This window comes from Lissotriton vulgaris, chromosome 11, assembly GCF_964263255.1.
Source record: "Lissotriton vulgaris chromosome 11, aLisVul1.2, whole genome shotgun sequence".
Classification (NCBI taxonomy): Eukaryota; Metazoa; Chordata; class Amphibia; order Caudata; family Salamandridae; genus Lissotriton; species Lissotriton vulgaris.
In genome coordinates this window covers 609,182,842-609,197,702 of record NC_141699.1, presented here as the reverse complement: position 1 = coordinate 609,197,702, position 14,861 = coordinate 609,182,842, and the positions used below count along the sequence as shown (strand labels likewise).

Genomic DNA, 14,861 nt, shown 5'->3' with positions numbered 1-14,861 from the left:
TTGGAAACTGAAGGCGGTGCGCTCGCTCTTGTACTACTCTATCGCCCCCCTCAGTCGATGCCATCGTTCCCCCTGTCTCTGAGCGAACAGGTAGCTGACCTGCTTACCCATCACACTAGAATCGCCATATTTGGCGATTTTAATTATTGGTTTGACAACGACCAAGCGGGCCCCATGCTACTGAACTTTTTGAAATTCTGACCAGTCTTAATTTGACACAACACATTACTTTACCCACCCATATTAAGGGTCACATCCTTGACCATATTTGGACTCACAACCTCGCCCTGTCTCGCCCAATTATCTCCCCTTGTCTCTGGTCAGACCATCACTTGATAGAGGTCACCATCACGATCAAAGGGAGGATCAAGGCCCCTACCCTTCCTGGTGGACTGTGCCGTAAATGGAACTCCTATGACTCCCAGGGGTTCCTTGACTTTGTGGCCAACACCTGCCCCACTATTAACCCGGAATCAGGCATTGACTCTATGGAGGACGGCATAACTGCCTGGCTGCAATCAGCTAGTGACAGATTTGCCCCTCTCACTAAATTTGCACATACCAGACACGGCAATTCTTATCACTGGTTCTCTGAGGAACTCAAAGCACTAAAATCAAAGCTACGCCACCTAGAACACAACTGGAGACGGGGTTACTCTAAGGAGGACCGCATAGAGTTTGTGAGGGCCCGCAATGAATACAAAAACGCTATCACTAAAGCAAAGGCCTCACATATCTCTGAAAGAATCAACTCAGCCCACAACAAATCCAAAGAAATCTTCAAAATCATGAATGATTTCTCATCAGATCACAGAGTACTCCCCACTCAGGCCCCAACCCAAGAAACCTGTAATGCGCTTAACACCTACTTTATTCAGAAAATTGCAGATATTAAGAATGCTATCTCTCCCTCCATCCCCGCCAGTCCATTAGACTCCTCCCCTCTCAACCCCTGCTCCCTCACCCAGTTCCCAGCCATCACTTCCAGTACTCTTTCTGAGCTCACTACCCGTATCAAATCAGGATCTCCTAAGGACTGCTGTCCTCCTCCAGTCCTCAGGGCAGTCTTCTCAGCTTTACCTGACAGTATTCTCCCCCTTCTGAACACCTCCCTGAGCACTGGCACGGTCCCCAGCACGTTCAAGGAGGCCATACTAGTCCCCCTCCTAAAAAAAAGCTGGAGCTGACCCCGCCAACCCTGCTAACTACAGGCCCATCTCCCTTTTGCCTTACACCTCCAAACTCCTGAAGGCCTATGAGACCACTTGCCTGTCGGCATTTATAGAGAGTTCTGGCTTCTTGGAACCTAACCAAGCTGGCTTCAGACTAGCACACTCTACTGAAGCAGTCATCCTAAAAGTCCTAGACACTCTCCGGGAGAATGCCGACAGAGAGTCCCCACAGGCACTGGTTCTCCTGGATCTCTCGGCCGCGTTCAACATGGTGGACCATGACATCCTTCTCCACCGTGTCGGACAGGCGGGCATCCAGGGCCCTGCCCGGGAATGGATTAAGTCCTTTCTCTCGGGCAGAGTGCAAACAGTCCATCTAGGCCCCTTTACAGCAACCCAGGTACCCACTGCCTGTGGAGTCCCTCAGGGATCCTCCCTCTCACCATTACTGTTTAATTTATACCTTCGGCCGTTAATCCATTCACTGCGAAACTGGAAATGCACTGTCCTCAACTATGCTGATGACATGCAGATTATCTTCCCCTTAGACACCCCTGATGCCGCATCTGATTTTCAGGCAGTAATGCTCCACATCCAACAATGGATGATTTCGGAGGAGGAGTTACGCGGGCACCCAAGATGGTCGCGTGAGCAGAGAGCTCCCGGGACCCGCGCCGCCCTTTCGCAAATATCCTTGAAATATCCTGATTTTTAATATGGGCTTTTAAAGATTCACTCTTGCTGATCCTGATATTCTTTCAAGAACTGAAATCGGACTTTGGGAACTGTCTCTGCATCGACTTCAACTTTCTGGCCTGCCCCCGACCGGGACCGGGGACTTTGCTGCTCTGGCTGGCTGAGGAGTAAGTCAACAACAGCAGCTAGGGGGCATCCTCTCCGCCGGTGGCATTGTCGCTTTCAGTTTCGATTTCTCCTCGACCTCTCAATTGACTGTTCTGAGAGTGATCCGGCTCTCGGGCTGAGGTGGCCTTGGCCCGCTGTGCTTTCTTGCCATATTCCTCGTCTCGCATTCTATGATTTTGGACTGAAATTCTGCTTTGGCAACTCAATAACATTTGCCATTTACACCAGGTCCAGAGGGCCCCTTCGGGGCACAGCTTCTAATATGGCGTCAAAACCTGAGGTCGAGAAGTGCAAGACGAAGACGCCGACCCGTGGGGGACCTGTCCAAACTAATGTTATGGATCGTTACACGCAACCGAAGGGTTCCCCCGGTGGTGCAGGCCGCAGTCTTGCAAAACCGAGGACGGACTCCACAGCGCCATCGGAAGTCTCGCTCCAGGACCTAATGGGTGCCATCACCGGAATGAAGGCTGATATGGGGCTACAATATGAAGCCATTGTCTCCAAGATTGACACAGTGGCCGTGGATGTCACACTTATTAGAGCGGACTTGGCTAAGACCAATGAGAGGGTCAAGGTTTTGGACCTGAAGGCCTCCAGTCTCGTCACTGATATGGCGGACGCGCAGTCGGAGATCGGTAACCTGCGCTCATCGCATGACATGATGGCCAGACGACTGGACGAGTATGAAAATAGGGCCCGGCGCAACAACATTCGTTTGGTGGGAGTGCCCGAGAATCACGGCGATGCCACCGTTGACTTGCTAGTGGAGGATCTGATCCTCACCCATCTTGCTCCCGCTGGACCTAGCAAATTCTTCGCGGTCGAGCGTGCATATCGTTTCCCGAGTGGACAGACTAAACCGGGGCCCCCCCCGAGGCCTATAATCGCTAGGCTCTTCCACTTTCGGGATCGTGACGCTATCCTCCAGGCCTCGCGTGGTCATGGCCCATTGAAATATGAAAACAGTTCTGTCTCCATATACCCGGATTTCACTCCTCAAGTCCAACGACAAAGGATGGGGTTCCAGGGAGTGAAACGGCGCTTGCGGGACTTAGGACTCAAGTATGCGATGCTGTTTCCGGCTCGATTGCGCGTTGAGTACCAAGAACGTACTTTCTTTTTCGATCGGCCAGACTGTGCCGGCGACTGGCTTGATTCGCTGCCGAAGAGGGACGATGGGAGCGGCAGCCCTGGTGGAGCGGACGGAGGTGCATCGGCACAGGAGTGACATTTTGGTTCTCGATGTCTGGTTTCTTGTTCGTATTTGCCAGCTGAGTTATGCCATTTGCATCTTAATCGGTGGTTTGGCCCAAGGGTGGTTCGGGTGGGGGTAGTCTCTCCTTTCCTCCTCTGGGGTTCTTTGTGTAGTGTATTATGAAGGGGCGACAGGCACACTGCAGATTGGGGTGGCTTTTTAGTTGAACGAAGGGGTGCAGAGTGGGGGGTGTTGTAACGGGAGGTTGTTGTGGGGCGGGGGGGATTTGTTTCTGTTTTTGTATCTGTTTTTTTCACATGGCACAATAAGCATTGCTTTTATCCTACTGCTCTTGGGCCTCGGGGAGGGAGGGTTGGGGTGCTTTGCTGGGATGGGGGGTGGTGAGTTAAAATTGTTGGCTTGGAACGTTAACGGTCTGGGTGACAAGATAAAACGTGGCGTTGTTCTTCAGTTTCTTAGACGTCACTCCCCTGACATTGTCTTGTTACAGGAGACACATTTGATTGGGAATGCGTGCAGGGCCCTGGATAGACGCGGCTATAGATTGGTTGCTCACGCTGGATTTACATCCGGCTCCAGAGGGGTCGGCATACTGATTAAATCCTCCCTGCCCCTTGAACTAGATGATGTCACACTTGATGATAGGGGTCGCTATGCTGCTGTCTCTGGGCGGTGGGAGGGGAAGGTGCTTACAATCGTTAGTGTTTACGTTCCCCCTGGTCTCGAGGCTACCACTTATGCCGACCTGGGACGGACTCTGCTGGGGCTCCCAGATGGTCTACTTGTACTGGGGGGGGATTATAATTCAGTGGTCTCTGGCGATCTCGACCGACACCCCCCAGAGTCTTGCCGGCTTCCCAGCTGTGGCTCTCTGATCTGCTGGAGACCTTTGGATTGGTGGATGTTTGGAGGCTGCTACACCCCTCGCAGTTGCAGTATACGTTCCACTCTGGAGCACACAGTAGACTCTCTAGGATTGACTATTTCTTAATGCTGTCCGCCCACACTCCTTCTGTGCTAGAAATTCGCCATATCCCTAGGGGCATTTCTGATCACTCACCCTTGTGCCTCGGGGTCTCGGTGGGTGCGTGCAGCGAGGGCAGAGTCGCCTCTATTCATCCTTGGCACCTGAGAAATCCTAAGATACGGTCCGAGCTTATTAAGGCTATTGATTGTTACTTTAACGAAAATGTGGGGTCTGTTTCCTCTTCTGTATCCTTGTGGGAGGCTTTTAAAACTGTCATACGGGTTCTGCATTGTCACTAATTGCTGCCGATAAGAAAGCTAAGAGGGAGGACTTATTGCGCCTCGAGAATGAAATTACTCTGCTTGAAAGTGAATTGGGTGGCAATGATACTCCTCTGTTTTACACTCCTTGACACTGAAGCAGGCGGACTATCGAGCCCTGGTGACCGACGCTGCCAAAGTTATGCATCGGAACCAGTTGGGCAGACTCTATGATGTGGGTGATAAGGCAAGTAAGCTTCTTGCGTGGCTAGATAAGTCTGAGAGAGCGAGCCGTGTGGTACCGGTGATAGAACGATTGAATGGTGAATGCGTGTCTGACCCAGGTGGAATTGTGGATTGCTTTGTGGATCATTTCCAGACGGTTTACCGATCGGTGAGCGACAGAGATGAGTGCGACTCCCGTTTGCTCCTGCGTGATATTGCGCTACCCTGTCTCTCAGATGAGGACAGGTCCATTATGGATGCGCCTATAACAGTGGATGAGGTCGCTGGTGCTATACGTTCCCTTAGATCTGGTAAGGCTATGGGGCCCAACGGTCTGCCCATTGAGCTTTACAAGCTGCGTCCCGACAAGATTACGGCATACTTGCGCACTATGTTCATGGAGGCCTTTGAAACTGGCCTCCTTCCTCTTGATCAGCGCTTGGCCACTATTGTTGTCATACACAAGGACGGTAAACCTCGTGACCGATGTACTTCCTATCGCCCCATTTCTTTGCTTAACGCGGAACCTAAGATACTGGCTAAAGTGCTTGCTACTCGTTTGCTTGCGGTCATCTGCGACCTGATCCATCCGGATCAATCCCGTTTTATCCCGCATCGGAACACTGCACTTAAGCTTCAGATGCTTCAAGGAGATCTCGCATGAGCTGTGACGCTGACCGAACCCGCCATTTTGGCTTCTCTTGATGCCACCATGGCTTTTGACACCATCGAGTGGCCTTATCTCTGGGCAGCTCTTGCGAAGTTCAGCTTCGGCCCCAATTTTATTGCCTGGGTCAAACTCCTTTACGCACAACCATTGGCCCAGGTGGTGGTAAATGGCAGGGTGTCTGGGTCGTTTACACTTGGGCGTGGCACCCGACAGGGTTGTCCGCTGTCTCCATTGCTTTTTGCTCTAGTGCTGAAGCCGCTGGCAGAGTGGCTTCGGTGGGAGCCCTCGATCAGGGGCATTCGGTGGGCCCCTGATCTTGAAGATCGTGTCTCGCTATATGCTGATGACATTCTCCTTTATCTCACCTCACCCCAAAAGTCACTCAATGTGCTTTTTGACGTCCTCACCTCCTTCTGGAAAAATTCGGGTCTCGTCATCAATTGGACCAAGTCCTGCGTTTATGTTCTGGCAGGGGAGCTCCTTCCATTGCCTCGTAGATTCCCGATCACAGTGGTTGAAACTGGTTTCAAGTACCTGGGGATTCATGTCTCCTTGGATTCCTCCGTCCGTTATGACCGCAATTTGTATGCTCCTCTCCGGCGTCTTAAACTAGACGTCCAGAGGTGGCGTCGCTTGCCCCTATCCCCGTTGGGGCGTGCAGCTCTTTTCAAGATGATGTCGCTCCCTAGATTCTTGTACGCACTTCAAAATTTCTTTGATCCTATACCCTCCGGGTATTTCCACGAAGTTGAGAGTCTTCAGACAATTGATTTGGGATGGGCGAGCTCGTATCTCCTTACCCAAACTCACTCTGCCGTGGTACAATGGTGGCATTGCCCTCCCAGATATCAGGCGCTACTACTGGGCCTCCCAGTTGAGCGCGGTCAATCATGTAACCTATTCCCATGGTCCTGCTCCTGCTTTTGCGATGGACAAGCTCCTCCTGCCGGGTGGGAATTTCAATAGGGCGTTGTATTCTAAGAAGCCATTCCGCGCTCTGACTGGTCCCACAAAAAGTGCTGTACGAGTGTGGAGGGATGCAAGTGCTGCTACGGGATGGGGCGATAGGTTGACACTAATGACGCCGCTGTATGACTCTGATAGCTTGGGTAGCTTGTGGAGAACGAAAGGCTTTGATAAATGGGACACGATTGGCATCAGCAAGGTGGAGGATCTCTGGTCCATGGGTACTGTTAAGTCCTTTGAAGCTCTTAAAGCGGAATACGAACTTGGTGACAGGGAGCACTTTAGGTACTTTCAGGTGCGGCACGCCTTGCTTTCCGTTTTCCCCCCGGGGACGGAGATTCCCCAGTCGTCGTCGCTTGAGGATCGGATTCTAGATGGCCATGTACCAGACAGTACAATATCTCTGATCTATTAAAAGCTCATTAATAACAGGGCTGATCTCCTTGTGCGACTCAGGGCTTCGTGGATCGCCAACGGCCTGGAACTCGATGACGAGGATTGGCAGATGGCCATCTCCTCCCCTAAGGAGGTGACCATTCCAGCTCGCCTTCGTTTTGTACAGTTGAAGATCCTTCACCGAGTATATATGACTGGTACACGACTGGTGCGGATGGGTTACTCGATTGATGGGTTATGTAAGTGTGGCTGTGGTATGAGTGGAACCTTTTTACATATCATTTGGGAATGTCCTGTGGTGTCTGCTTTTTGGTCTAAAGTGCATGCAATTATGGAAAGGGTCACCGGGGTCTCCCTCTTGCCTGAGGCCCGACTGTGCCTGCTTAACGTCTGGGAGCCCACGGATTGTACTGCGGCTCAGACTTTTTGGGTTACTCTTGGTATCATGGTTGCCAAGAGGGATATTGCTCAGCTCTGGGGTTCCCATAGGCCACCCATGATAACTGCTTGGAAGGAGAACATTGACTGGTGCATGTTCAGGGAGAAGACGGTATATTTGGCTCGGGCCGTCCTAAGAAATGGGGCAGAATTTGTTCCCAGTGGAATGAATATCGTGGGAATATTTGCACTCCCCCATTTGACTATACTATTGATGTTACATTGTCTCCGTAGTTGACGTTCCGGACGACTGTCTGTGATGCTTTTCTATATCGAGCAGCTCGCCACTCCCCCATCCCTAGCCATATGTCTCAATATTCTATGGAGATTGGTTCCCTTGCCCTCTCTGATGGAGTCCCTGGATTCGTTCTTGGCCATGTGTCTGTGTGGTTTGTTAGTTAGTTGTTCCCTCACCAAAACTTTAAAATGAAACCTATTCCATCCTTTTGCTTAAACCGGTACTATGCACCTGATACACCGAGAAATTGCTGAGTTATGTACGATCTATGTGCTTCAAGACACAATGTTGTGATGCTATCTGTCATAGCGGCCGGCCCGTTGGGTTGTAGGCAGACGCTGTGTACTGTGCATATCGGAAATAAAGGTTTAAAAAAAAAAAAAAAACAATGGATGATTTCCAACCAGCTCAAATTAAATCCGGAGAAAACAGAACTCATCTTGCCTGGCACAAGTCCGGCTCATTGGGGCCCACACTTCTGGCCAAATGAGCTAGGCACACCTCCTAGCCCATCGAGCTCGGTAAAAAGCCTGGGCGTTACCATCGATACCGACCTCTCTCTTAAAACCCACATCGGAGCCATCATCTCAGCTAGCATATTCCAGTTACGAAAAATTCGTAAAATCTCCCACCTGCTCTCCCATGAAGCATTGGTGCAAATTGCAATTTCCCTTGTTCTCTCCCGCCTTGACTTTTCCAACTCTCTTTACTGGGGCCTACCCAAGTCTCTGCTCCATCGTCTCCAGATGGTGCAGAACCAGACAGCAAGGCTCATTTGTAAAGCCCCTAAATGGCAATCTGCTAGACCTCTCCTGTCCAAGCTGCACTGGCTGCCCATCGAACAAAGGGCTGCTTTTAAAATCGGCTGCCTAACTTATAAGGCCCGGCAGACCAAGTGCCCGGCCTTTTTGAAATCCCTCATCAACTCGCACTGCCCAGCCCGTAACCTCCGTTCTGCCCATCTCCACCTCCTCACCACTCCGGTGGTTAAGCTAAAGAAACTGGGTGGCCACAGATTCAGCTATCTGGCACCCAAACTGTGGAACTCACTCCCCTTACAAATCAAAACCTCTGACACCCTGCTGAGCTTCCGAAAGAGCTTAAAGACCTGGCTCTTCTCGAACTCCCACTAGCCCTCTGCCATCACCCTCAATCTCAATCTCAGCGCCAGGAAACCTCCTGTGTCAGTGCGCTTTATAAATGTAGCTTAACATTAACATTAACAGCTTAACAAACTACTCACCCACGCCTACAAGGCCTTTCATTACAAGTGCACAGCCTACCTTAACCACAAAGTTAACTTCCACCATCCCGTCAGACAGCTGTGCTCAGCATCTCTCTCCCTGGCTCACACTCCACGCAACCACAGAAGCAGGATGGGCGGCAGCACTTTCTCCTACCTAGCCACAAAGTCCTGAAACAACCTCCCACTCAAGCTCCGTACAGCTTCTACCCTGCAGGAGTTTAGGAAGGGCCTGAAGGCCTGGTTGTTCAACAGATAGCACTCAGTAGCAGCTCTCTCCCCATCTCTACCCCCAGCACCTGGACACTCTCACGGGTGATAAGCCGGGCTCTATAATCCGGTTTGATAGATTGATTGATTCAGGTCTGAGAGATGTTTGAAGGATACTCTAATGGCCTCACTACCGTCACAGGTAAGGAGAAATTATCACTCCTGATCAAGCTGCATTCAGTGGGCACCCATAAACACGCTGGGTTGGCAGTTCAGGCTGGACTGTTCCAATGAGGAACACGGTCAAGACTGATTTCCATATGGCTGGGTCGGAACTGGGGGGGCAAAGTGAGTAGAAGAACAATGATGCATTTCACCCAAATCTAATAGTGACTGTTGATGAGTGTCTGTAAAGTTTCAGCGCTTCTTCCATCATCTTACTGTGTTTTCTTTGTTCGCCCTACATTGGCAGGGTATGCCCAGACATCGATCCCTTGCTCGCTTTGCCACTGGATTCAAGCTAGCCTGGCTGATGACTGGTTTTTCCCAGAAACCGGTCCCAGGATGCTTGTTTCAGGTCCAAGAAGGACCTGGCCTGGCAGTTCGGGCTGGACTGTTCCCATGAGAAACATGGTCAAGACTGAAAGTGGCCCAATACCTTTGGGTCGAGTTTGCTCTATATAAAACTGCAAAAAATGTCTTGGAGATTCCAGGAGGGTTTGGATTGCTGCCTTCCCTCATTGGCTGACATAAGGTCAGCCAATGAAGGAAGGCAGCAGTCCCTCACTCGTCACAGAGTGGGATTGGGTCATTGGGCCCCTGACCCCACCCCACTCTGTGACACCAATGGTCTCTTCTTGGTCAGGTCAGGCAGCCAGGAATAAGATATGATCTAAATGTGCATGCTCCTGGCTGCCTGACCTGAACTCTGCCAGGCTGAGGATTTCACAGCGCTGTGGACGTGACCTCTTCAGCCTGACCACTTACCTCTGTGTGATCTGCAGGGCAGGTAAGTTTTATGTTTTTGAATGTTTGGTGATGCGTGTGTGTAAGTATAAATGTACTCGTGTGTTGTAAGTGAATGTTGTGTGAATTGTGCGTGTGTGAATGCATGAGTGTGAGTGAATGAATGTGTATGTGTCCAACCCCGACCCCCTGCTCAGAGGGGAACCTCTAACAACTACAGGGCTGTGTGTCTTTTACTTATCCACAACAGACAAAGTAAAAGCACAGGTTTAAAAAATAGACGTAGTTGGGCTGGCCTAAACCCAAAAACCAACAGGCCCCACTCTCTTTACTATCAGCAAACATGGCTGCTTGACCACATTTCCAGGGCCCTGCCTGTGCATACATAATTTCCCTAGATCTTTATTTAAGTTCTTTCACAGGTGACTTTTGACTTTTTTTGCCCCAGCATGTATGAGTTATCGGGTCATTAATAACCCCAGTAGCTGAAATATCTGAGGTTGGCCACAGCATGGCTTTAAAAACAGAAACATGATGAAGTGATTACTGTGCATCCCGCTGAACTCTCCTTTCTCAGAATGAATTCAGCATGGCTCACCTTTGTCTAAGTGTCATGATCGCCACACAGTAGGCGTCCAGTCTCGCCGTTCTTCAAATATTATTTTTTCTTAGAATACATGTTTCTAGCAAACTCGGCTATATATACTAGAGGAGCGGAAGTTGCATATACGAATGCTGAATATATATATATCAAACAAAAGTTGTGCTTAATTCAGATTTTTATTTGGCTGCATGTCAGAATATTGCGTAAAGAAATATCATCTGGCATTGATATTGTCTCCTAAATATGTTTAACAAAAATATAGCCCCATTTCGTGTAGTATTTCCAACAATAACTCCAGTAGCTGAGATTTTTGTTTGATATTCTGGTATAACACCTTTTATTTGTACACAAAGTCATCGATCACACAGAGGCTGTACAACTATTTCCACACAGCTAGAAATAGACCTTCGCAGTTAAGTATGTACTTATGTTTTTGCGTTATTTTGTGCTTTTATCCAGTCTTTCCCTACCAGAGAGCGTGTATGCGTTACACCTTAACAGCAGATTTAGATGCCGATGTACGACTTTGTCACATTTGCCCATAATCCATCATCTGTTGCATAATCGGAGAATATAAAAAAAAAAGTGGTTTCTACTTAAAACCGATCCAAAGTTACTAAAAGCGTGGCGACACGTATTTCTACGCATTGGAAAGCCTTTTGCAAAGGTTGTTTGGTCATCTTTCAATTGTTTAGGGCTGTGTTTGGGTGTTAAACCGTTATTAATATGATGAAATCTTCGCCCAAGCAGTGTTGCAATGTGTAAACTATCAGAATAGTGAAGTAATACTATCACAAAATCTGCCGCATTATGCCTCATAATTTTCTTTTTTCATGTCGCATAATTTAGTCAACCCTGGCACATAATGTAGTCCTCCCTTGCAGCCTAAGTCATGCTAGACCAGGAAAAGGGTAAGGTTTAATGCCAGCTGTGATGGAGCGTTGTGCAGATACAATGACCAGGTTGGTCCCAGTCAAAGAGTTACCTTCGGGCTTAGAATTATTTATGAAGAAAAGTTTTTTTGTCTACGATTCGTCCTGGGGCAAACTGCATCTAAAGTGAGGCTTGATGACGGATGTATGACGTTGCAACGCATGCTTTTACCACGCATGCTGTTACAGCGCAGGTTTTACTACGCATACCATTACAAAGCATAGCGCTTTGGGGTGCTGGATAGTGAATAGTTTAATTTACTATTCCAACTCCAGTCCCCGTGGACACTAGGGAAGTTGTTGGATAGTAAATTAAATCTATTCCCTATCCTAGAGCGCCCCCCAGCGCAATGCATTGTAATGGTTTTCGTTGTAAAACCTGCGTTGTAATAGCACTGCGTGGTAAAAGTTGCGTTGTAAAGGATGTTTCCCCTTGATGACAGTGGGAAGAGTTGCCTTCATACTTAGAAACATTTATGAAGAAAAAGCATTTGTCAATGAGTTGTCGTGGGCCAATCTGTTAGCTGTATCCAAAGTGGGGTTCAACGACAGTGTGTTGTTGAAGCACTAGTGCCTGGCGCGATCGTCGATGATGGCAGAAAAAGCTCAGAGCAGGCGTACTCCAATGTTCGTGTCCAGGAAAGCTTTGATATTGATAGGATGCTCATCCATGTCAGTCCTCGAGAAGCCCACTACATTCAAACTAAAACTTTTCTGAAAGTCTGATTTCCTTCAGCCGGGCAAACAAAAAAGCTAAGACCGATCGAAGATTCGAAGTCTGAGGCTTTGACTGCGATCCTGGTCTCCATCGGTTCTCCAGGCAGAAAGTTGGCAAAAAGTTTCTAAGTCCAAGCTTTTACAGATTAGGCAAGAGGAGTACACTCTAACACTAGCCAAGAGTTCCAGGACCTCAGGAACAGCACTTCGAGGTCAAGACTCACTCCGACAGAGGCCATCAACATGTCCAGAGCAGATCCAGGTTGAACGGGTCAACTTGGTCATTTCAGGAAAATGGTCTTCTTGCGGCTTTTGGGTCTCTGTAGCATACAGGAGGTCAGCCAACTGAGCCTTTCAAGTCCACTTCTTTATCTTGGAGTGGGAGCAAGTTCAGCCTTTATGGTTCTCCTAACAAGCATAAATAGAAGGTGGAGTCTTTCTGTCTTCTAGAGGTCCAGCAGTGTTCTTAAGAAAGAGCCCGGGGTGACACATTTATACCTGGCACTAGCCTGTGGGTGGAACTCACTCCTGCTGGTGCCCCACTGATCAATAGTGAAAACGTTCCCAGGGGTAAGCCTACCCATTTTTGCAGCAGTTCCTGTGAGCCCTATTGCAAACAACCCCACAGTGCCCCTCTCTGCCTAATAACAAGATGGCATCAACGTTCTTACCCTGCGCAGAGGGGTGGCCAGGGAAATGAGCAATCCTTCCCCTGTGGTCACCTAAAATGGTTCTGGGAACAGCCCCTCTCCCACTGGGATTGGTGTCTATCTGGCTAGAAGGACAATTGAGGGGGTAGGCACAGATGTGAGCTGCATCTGCCTGTGACAAGGCAGACCCCTTTGCAGAAAATTAAGGGGCATATGTTCGAGGAAGTGGCGGAGTGAGGCGTTAGCCGTCATGGCTTAACGCCTCACTCTGCCACTTCTGAAACGCAAGTCTGCATCATATTTACAACAATATATAACTTAGCAGTGTAGCGCCAACGCAGGCACCATAGTGCAAGGGTGTCTGCGTGCAGGGGAGAATTGTTTAAGTGTAGGAAGGTGTCCCTTCCTGCACATAAACAATCCTAAAATGCCATTTTGTCCCTTTTATATGTGCTGCTTCATGCAGCACACATGAAAGTCACAACATGGCATTTGTTTCACAGATTGTTTATGTACAGGAAAGGGACACCTTCCTGTACATAAACAATCCATGGCAGTTTGCTTATCCCATGTGTGCTGCACAAGACATCACACATGGAAAAACCAAAAACGAGGAGAATTAAGGCATTTCTCCTTGTCTTAGTTTTGGCGCTGCCCCCTATGTGCGCTGCCCTTGTACATAGGGGGCAGCGTCAAAATGAATGGGTGTTGCGGTGGAACACCCACCGCAACACCCACTGCCCACCCCTTTCACACTAACCAAAGCGTGAAAGGGGGCCTTATTTACAAAGCAGCGTTAAGCCACATTAAGTGGCTTAATGCTGCCTTGTAAATAAGGCTAAGCCCCTATCGCCACCACAACATCAGAAAATGTGACTTTGTGGTGGCGATAGGGGCTTGTACATATGCCCCTAAGTTCCTGGGTACTGCCCACATGGTCATTCTGTCAGAGGAAAAGAACACCTCCTCACAGCCAAGCTCGTCGTCTCATCTCTGTGAGCCAATTCACACCAAATCAAGGAGGTATTCAGCTCCCGGGTGATAGTTGGATTTTCAGGCAAATAGGCTTTTAGCGGCTTTAGACAGGCTAAAAACTTTTTTAAAGTACATTTTGTGAAATGTTTGTTATAGATCTGACTTTACCAATGTTTTAGTTTGAAATAAGTATTTTAAAAAGTGAAAGAACAAATTTCTTATTACATTTCTAGGCGGAGATAACTTTATTAACTTCAATAAAGTATCATAATGCTTTCCTATGTAGCAACTAACCTTGTTACAGTGAAAATAGCTTTCAGGGCATTGTCACTGTAAAGACGTGTTTAACGTTAAACATTTGCATGTCCCACTTTTAAATATAATGCACTCTGCCTTATGGGCATTTTAGGCCTACGGAGGAGTGACTTATTAATATTCAAAAGGAGTGTTTAGGCCTGTCAAAAGGGTTATTTTGAAAGGTTGAATTTGCAATTTAAACCTGCAAAGCCAAGTAACTGGTGGCAGGCCTGCAGTCATGGTTGTATTGTCACTTAAGTGGGGAGACAATATGTGCTGTAGTGCACTCGTGACATTAAAGTTGCAGGCCCTGAGAATACTTTGTACCATATAATAGGGACTTGTCGGTAAGTTAAATATGCCCATTAGGAATGTAGTCAATGTCAACATATTTTAGGGGTCAGAGCACCTGCACTGGGGCCTGGTTAGCAGAGCCCAAGTGCACAAGTTGAAAAAAACAGTAGCATCAGTCCAAACAAATTCAAAATTATGCTATCAGAGGCATTTTCCTGCAATTGCCATTCGTCTTATGATTAGAAATACAGGGCCTCATTTATGAGGCCATGCGTCACTTTTACGCCACCGGTGCGTCACTTTTTGTGACGCACCAGTGGCGTAAAGAATGCGCCTTGTTGCGCCATATTTACAAAGTGACGCATCTAGGTAGATGCGTCACTTTGTAAACCCCTGCGCCACATTATACCTTATACGTATTGACGCAAGGAAGGGTCGTAGAAGTGACGCAGTGAAATCTATGAGATTTCACTGCATCACTTTTAGGACGCCATTGCGTCAAAATCTTGCGCCTGCCTCACAGCAGGCGTAAGACTGACGCAAGCCCTTTCACATGGG

The 14,861-nt window shown here is 48.5% G+C and overlaps 1 protein-coding gene and 1 pseudogene across 1 annotated transcript in view; both read left to right on the top strand.

The window, feature by feature from the left end:
• Positions 1-14,861, top strand: part of PCOLCE2 (procollagen C-endopeptidase enhancer 2) — a 402,867-nt gene that overhangs the window by 352,503 nt on the left and 35,503 nt on the right. The window lies entirely within an intron of this gene.
• On the top strand, positions 58-5,371 carry LOC147683232 (uncharacterized; annotated as a pseudogene).